Source organism: Lathyrus oleraceus, chromosome 7 (genome assembly GCF_024323335.1).
Source record: "Lathyrus oleraceus cultivar Zhongwan6 chromosome 7, CAAS_Psat_ZW6_1.0, whole genome shotgun sequence".
Classification (NCBI taxonomy): domain Eukaryota; kingdom Viridiplantae; phylum Streptophyta; class Magnoliopsida; order Fabales; family Fabaceae; genus Lathyrus; species Lathyrus oleraceus.
The window spans coordinates 388,269,177-388,277,281 of NC_066585.1; the positions used below are offsets into that span (position 1 = coordinate 388,269,177).

Sequence of the window (8,105 nt, forward strand, 5' to 3'; positions counted from 1 at the left end):
ATAGTGAATTTCCTTCTTGGCTTGGATGCCCCCAGATGTAGGTGAAGTGGCATCAAACTGGGTTAATAATCATATGACTTATTTACTTTCAGCAGTTCATTTTGACACCCTTATTATTATTGTTGTGCGAAGTTATGATATTAGTGTCGTGACATCGCATATGACATATGATATATGAATACCAGAATCTCAATTGGTATCAGAGTAGCCATCCTACTATGTTTCTGGGTGAGATTCGGGGAAGATACTTTCTGGTACCATGGACAAGGAAGAAGGATTTGTTAATAGGCCATCCATCTTAGATGACACCAACTATGACTATTGGAAGGAATGCATAGTGGTATTCCTAAAATCTATGGATAGCAAGACTTGGAAAGTTGTCATCAAGGGTTGGGAACATCCTGTTGTGAAGGATAAAGATAGGAAGGCTACTACTAACTTGAAGCCCGAAGAGGACTGGTCTAAGGAAGAAGATGAATTGGCTCTTGGAAACTCCAAAGCTTTGAATGTTATATTAAATGGAGCTGACAAAAACATATTCAGGTTAATAAACACTTGTAGTGTAGCCAAAGATGCATGGGAAATTCTCAGAACCACTCATGAAGGCACATCTAAATTAAAGATGTCTAGACTTCAGCTTCTCACTACCAAATTTGAGAATCTAAAGATGAAAGATGATAAGAGTATTCATAATTTTCACATGAATGTTCTTGAAACACCAATTCATCTAATGCCTTGGGAGAAAAGATGTTAGAAGATAAAATGGTTAGAAAAATTATCAGGTCCCTACCTAAGAAATTTGACATGAAGGTCATAGCCATTGAAGAAGCCCAATACATCAACAACATGAGATTATATGAACTTGTTTGGTCACTCCAAACTTTTGAATTGGGTATTAGTGACATATCTGAAAAGAAGAACAAGAGCATAACTGTTGTACCCAACACTAAAGATGAAGAGGACCAATGTGACTTAGATACTGATGAAGGAATGACTAATGCTATTGTACTGTTTGAGAGACAATTCAACAAGGTGCTAAAGAGAATGGATAGGAAATCAAGACCAAATGTCAAGAACAACTCATCTGACATCAACAATAACAATGACTTTCAGAAAAGAATAAGAATATAAGAGAAATCCAATCAAGGTAAAGGCATTCAGTGAAGGCCAAAGATGCATGGGAAATTCTCATAACCACTCATGAAGGCACATCTAAAGTGAAGATGTCTAGACTTCAACTTCTCACTACCAGATTTGAGAATCTAAAGATGAAAGATGATGAAAGTATTCATGATTTTCACATGAATGTTCTTGAAACACAAATTCATATAGTGCATTGGGAGAAAAGATGTCAGAAGAAAAACTGGTTAGAAAAATTCTCAGGTCCCTACCTAAGAAATTTGACATGAAGGTTACAATTATTGAAGAAGCCCAATACATCAGCAACATGAGAGTAGATGAACTTGTTGGGTCACTCCCAACTTTTGAATTGGGTATTAGTGGCAGATCTGAAAAGAAGAACAAGAGCATAACTTTTGTATCCAACATGAGAGTAGATGAACTTGTTGGGTCACTCCCAATGTGACTTAGATACTGATGAAGGAATGACTAATGCTATTGTACTGCTTGGGAGACAATTCAACAAGGTGCTAAAGAGAATGAACAGGTAGTCAAGACTAAATGTCAAGAACAACTCATATAAGATCAGCAATAACAATGACTTTTAGAAAATAACAAGAATATAAGAGAAATCCAATCAAGGTAAAGACATTGAGTGTCATGTGTGTGAAGTATTTGGACATATTAGACCATAATGCCCTACATATCTCAAGAAACAAAAAAAGGGTTGTCTGTCTCTTGGTCTGATGATAATAACTCTGAAAGTGAACCTGAGGATGAATCTGCTAAACATGCAACTGCTTTAACTGGATGATATGATTCTAATGAATATTCATGTGATGAAGAAGTATCTTATGATGAAATGGCTTCCTCTTATAAAGAACTGTGCATTAGAAGTGAAGAAGTTTGTCAATTGGGAGAAAAACAGAAGAAAATTATATCTCAACTGCAAGCTGAAAAAGAAAGATATATGTCTACTATCTCTGGTCTTCAAGATGAGGTGACTTTGTTGACCTCCAAACTTGAGAACATGACAAAGTATGTAAGAATGTCGAACAAGGTTCTGATGTGTTAGATGAAGTTCTTCAAGTTGGAAAAGTGGCTGGAGACTTGATAGGGATATGCTTTAATTATCAATCTTTGAATAAACAAGGAGAAACCCCTGTGGCAAACTTTGTTCTTCCAAATAGGAAGCCTGAGCCTATGATGTCTAATCATCTGTCTCAACCTCGTGCCAAACATCATAAGACTCAAACTGGAGGCAAGCTATTGCACTGGAGATCTCATTACTGTGGAAAATTTGGTCATATAAAGCCCTTATGTTTCAAACTATATGGCTATCCAAGGTGTCCAACACAACCTAGGGCTAATCAAGTGGTGATTAAAACTAGAAGGGAGTGGATACCCAAGCATGCCATCATTAGTCTTATAGCTCACACCTCTCTTAGAGCTTCAGCTAGAGAAGACTGAAGGTGTGAAAAACACAAGAAGGGGGGGGGGGGGTTGAATTGGGTTTTAAAAGCAAAAGATTTTTCCAAAACAAAAACTCTACTAACAAGTTGAATAATGAAGAGATAAAAACACAAAGATTTTTATCCTGGTTCGCTTGAAACTCAAAGCTAATCCAGTCCACCCGCCAAGGTGATTTGCCTTATACACAAGGACTTAATCCACTATAATCAACAAATTATAATAAACACAAAGAATAACCTTCTTTGTCTTCTCAAGGATCCAACTAAACCTTAGTCTCCTCAAGAATTCACAAAGAAAAGATTTCTTTGTCTTCTCAAGGATAACCTCCTTAAGAAATCAAACAAATAGTTTGGATACAAGTTTATATGTTTCGAGATGCTTCTTCAAAAGAAGATTTTACACAAATGAATAATAAATACTTAAAGAACACTGAATACAAAAGAGGAGATTTTCACAAAGAAAATTAGCTTGTGTAGTTCAGCAGCAAAACGCGAGCGAGAGTTTTTCAAGTCTCCAATGCATGCTTATATAGTGTAAGCATGTGACCGTTGGAGGGAAAAATGGGGAAAGCTCCTTGAGCCGCTGTCCACTGTTGGATGAGAAAGGAATGATACCATGTAAGTCCTTTCGCCCACAAAATCAGTGGCATGTGTGATGAATAGTACAGTCCTTGCCCACAAAATCAGGTAGTGGAAAGGTTGTTAAATTTGTACTATGTATTATTTGATCACATTCCCATTTGATCTTATCTTCAGATTCATTGGCTTATGATAAAAGATGATTGAAACATGAAGTGAAGAAATAAAGAGTTTGATTCAGAAACTTCAGAACCTTGCGTCAGAACCTTGACAACGTTAGTAGTCAGGCCTGAGTTCTTCAGTGTCTTCAGAATCTTTAGAGTCTTCAGAAACCTCAGTTAGAACCTTGATAACATCAATCGTTTGTCTTAAGATCTTCAGAATCTTCAGATGCATAACACAACTTCAGAAGCTTGCCATTCTTTAGAAGCTTGTTGATCAGAGTCACGTCCAGAAGCAAAACAAGTGAGAGAGCATTGAAACAACAACATATTGTCTCTTCAGAAGCTTCTGATGGGTGAGATAACGCAGAAGAAGAAAGAAAATTGCAACAACAATATTGATGTCTTTCAAAACTTCTAATTGCAATGCAGAAGCGAATTTGGAGCACAAAGTTCAGAAATTGATGATGTTACGCATCATATGATCATAATCAAAACTGCTTGTTAAAGCTACACATTAACAAATCAATAGGGTTCCAAAATTGTTCTAACATAAATACAACATTGTTATCATCAAAACTCTAGGTATAAATGCAAAACCAAATCTTGTCCTAACAAAGACTGGTACTTTGACAGTGGATGTTCTAGACATATGACAGGGGTCAAGAAGTTCTTGGTGGACATCAAGTCTTACTCCACAAGTTATGTCACTTTTGGTGATGGAGCTTCAGTTGTGCACTTGTTTCATAAAAGGGATGTTGAGGCATTTTAGGAAACAAGTGATCTTGTTCCTGATTTTATGCAGAAGATTCTACAGACTTTGTGCAACAGTCCAAATTGGATCTGTTGCGCTTTTTAGCCTAATCCCATGCTTACCAAAGGATATATAAAGAGAATATTGCTAACCTAATTGATAGAAGTGAGATCTACGCTTGAGAATTGGAGAATCATGGTTTTAGTGCTCCTTGTTACTAGTGAGCCAATCTTATATCTCGTTGATATTAGAGTTGGAATGTGTCTTTATGTTATAATTGTTAATCACTCATAAGCTTTTAACCAAGAGTGGATTATATGTTTTGGAAGAGTGGTTTACATTATTTGATTAAAGTCATTATCATTGTGTGTTATTGAAGGGAAGTGAGAGGGGTCTCATTTCTAGGAGAGTCTTAGATAAAAATAACACGGGTAGTGATTAGGTGTGAAGATTGTAAACAAACATTGTTTAATGAGGTCTTCAAACTAATACTATTATAGTGAATTTCCTTCCTGACTTGGATTCCCCTAGATATAGGTGAAATTGCACCGAATTGGTTTAACAATCATCTGTGTTATTTACTTTCAGCAGTGCTTTTTAACACCCTTATTATTATTGTTGTGCAAAGTTATGATATTAGCGTCGTGACATCGCATACGACATCTGCTATTTGAATACCAAAATTTCACATATAATAATAGTAATAATAATAATATAATAACAATTATTATAATAAACATATTTTTTTATTATTATATTTAATAACTATTATAATAATAATATTATTATTATTAACTGTTATTATCATATTATATGATGTTACATATTTCACTCAAATACACTGACCTTACGGTGTTCCATAATTCTCTCAAGTGTAATGTACCTTACAATGTTCCTTATTTATTCTATCTCTCATTAATCTGTCCTTATGTGTGTGACCATGTAGGTTCTCATGATGTTGACAATTATATTAAATCAAATCTTTAATATAATAAATAGTGAGCGGTATCTAGAAAATGGGGATTTAGGTTTATCATCTGCAGAAGACATGTGTTTGTCTTCATTAGAATCATATCCTATTCCTCTTTTCTTATTCTGACTGACTCCATAAATCATAGAGGCCATTCTGCTTCTTTCTATCCCATTTTTCAAAAACTTTTTAAATGCCTTTTCATATTCATATACAATTGTGTTAGAAGTTTGTGGGGGCTTGAGATAAAGCTTCTTCAAGTTTTAAACATTGTTTATTTGTAGATTCTTTTTCACTTTTCAAAATCAGAATGTCATCCTTTAATTCGGAAACTGTTATCTCAAGCTTATTACATTCTTCAATGGTTCCTTCAAGGACCTTTTTTAATGCTTTAAATTTTTGTTTAAGTTTATGATATGAGCTTAGAGATTCAGATAGGCAATATTCAAGGTCAGAGCAGGAAAGATTAGAAAATACCTCTTCAGGATCAGATTCTCTCTCTGATGAGTTTCCATACATAGTATCCATGAATGTCACATTTGCTTGTTCTTCTTCAGAGTTTGATTCTAAGGCGTCATATTCAGAGTCGTCCCAGGTGGCCATAAGTCCCTTCTTCATTTTGAAGGAATTTTTCTTGAATCCTTCTCTCCTGGAGCTTTCTTTCTTGAGCTTTGGGCATTCGTTTTTGTAGTGACCTGGTTCTTTACATTTATAGCATGTTACCTCTTTGTTTAATTTGCCTCTGGAAGTTGATTTTGAGCGATCTCCCTTGGGTCTTGGTCTTCTGAAGTTTTTATTCCTTTTTCTCCAGAGTTGTTTTACTCTTCTGGTTAGAAGGGATAACTCTTCCTCATCGTTAGAATCGTCCTTTTCAGAGTCGTCATTATCTTCTTCTTCAGCTTGGAGGGCTTTGTTCCTTTCTGGTTTGTGTCTCTCAGATCTGGACTTCAGAGCTACATATTTGTTCTTCTTTTGGGGCTCATCTTCCTCAAGTTCTATCTCGTGACTTCTGAGGGAGCTAACGAGTTCTTCCAGGCTTATGTTGTTCAGATCCTTTGATAATTTTAATGCAGTGACCATAGGTCTCCACTTCTTTGGAAGGCTTCTGACAATCTTCTTGACATGATCTGCAGTTGTGTAGCCTTTGTCCAGAACCTTGAGTCCTGCAATTAAAGTTAGAAATCTAGAAAACATTACCTTTATAGCTTCATCGCACTCCATCTTGAAAGCTTCATACTTCTGAATTAGAGCCAGAGCCTTTGTCTCTTTGACTTGTGAGTTGCCTTCGTGGGTCATCCTTAGGGAGTCAATTATTTCTTTAGCAGTTTCCCTATTGGTGATCTTTTCATTTGGTCATCAACTCCCATCTATTTGTGTTCCCCAATCATTAGATTATATGTAGTAAATATCATCTTGCTACACGTATAGTTTTCGTTCAGAGCATGAGGTTTAACTTTACAAACTTTGGTTTTTTCTCATTGCAGAGTATATTCATTCTAAATCTTACTTTACCATATTCATTCATCAGTTATCTTAACCATTCATTCATGAGAAGGTAACTTCATTTATAAGTTATTCAAAAGAAGATGAAATAAAGTAATTTGATCATTATTGTACAAAGCATTGTTAAGTCTCTAAGCATTGTACAAGGTGAACCAAGTGATTTGAAGCTCCATGAAACTTAAAGCATGAGTTGTCCAAAACATTTTGATTCTAATTTAAGAAGTACAAAGGACTAAGTAACAATACAAGTTTTGAATTCAAATTGTACAAGTTCTTAAAGACTACAAAGTGCCGATTTCAACTACAAGCTTTCTTAATATATTTGGATAATCACAAGCTCATTCAAAACAATGCAAAAGTGAATGAAGATGCTTCTGGTGACATAAGTGCATTGCAGTGGTAAATCCAACAACTCAAAGGTCAAATATTTTGACAAAGAATAAAGTTTTCACCACTGGTATCAAATTTGGAGCCAAATTCTGATTTTGTTGGACCAACTTTAGGAAGCACAACCTGTGTTGCAGTTATTAGAAACAACCAACTTCTTGTTGTAACTGATGGTGATTCGCGTGGTGTAATGTCTCAGAAGAGGCATGCATACAATTTTTCTAGAGATCACAATCCTGATCTTGAGATTGAGAAGGAAAGAATTTCAAAAGCTGGTAGTTTTATTCATGCAGGAGGAGTCAATGGCAATTTAAACCTTACAAGAACTATTGATGACATGTAATTTAAACATAACAAATTTTTACCTGCTGAAAAACAAGTGGTAACTGCCAACCCATATATAAACAATGTTGATATTTGTGATGAAGATGAATTTATGGTTCTAACTTGTGACCACATACATGACTACTTGTCAAGTCAACAATTGGTAGATTTTGTTCATGAACAATTGTGTCCGTAAACAAAACTTTTCACTATGTGTGAAAGAGTATTTTTCCGATATTTGGCACCATCAACTGTTGGTGGCGAAGTATATGATATCATGACCATGATCTTGGTTCAATTTAAAAAAACCTACTCAGTTCAGTGCATGAGCATAAGAGAAATCCTCATCAAACAAACAAGTCGATTCACAAGTCGAACTGAAGCTTGAAATGAGTGATGTTTAGTACTGTATATTCAAATATGCATTCAATATAATACCTAATAGACACATAATTCAAATATGTGTTCTACATATTTAATAGATGTCACTAACCTTCATGCTCAAGAATAACATGTTGCCTCAGAATGTCTATAACCCATTATAGCACTAATGCAGTCTGGTTCTGAGACAACAATAGAATATGGGGCTTGGTCACTCTTCTAACAGTGTGCAAAGGACTTCCACATACTTACTATCGCGATTTACAAAAAGGCAAAGAACCATCATTGACATTGTTAGAATTATTTTTGGAATGCTTGAAGTCTCAGCAGAATTTGCAATGAACATTACTTTCAATCGGGAAAGAATACAAAAGTATTTACCTGCCAATTTTCTCGATGCAACAACACTTAATAACTATCTTGTTAATGAGTGTGTGTCCTTCATAACTTCTCAT

At 35.2% G+C, this 8,105-nt stretch overlaps 1 pseudogene; it reads left to right on the top strand.

Annotated features, from left to right (window-relative positions):
• Positions 1 to 259: 259 nt before the first annotated feature.
• Positions 260 to 7,657, top strand: LOC127103968 (uncharacterized; annotated as a pseudogene).
• Positions 7,658 to 8,105: the final 448 nt, after the last annotated feature.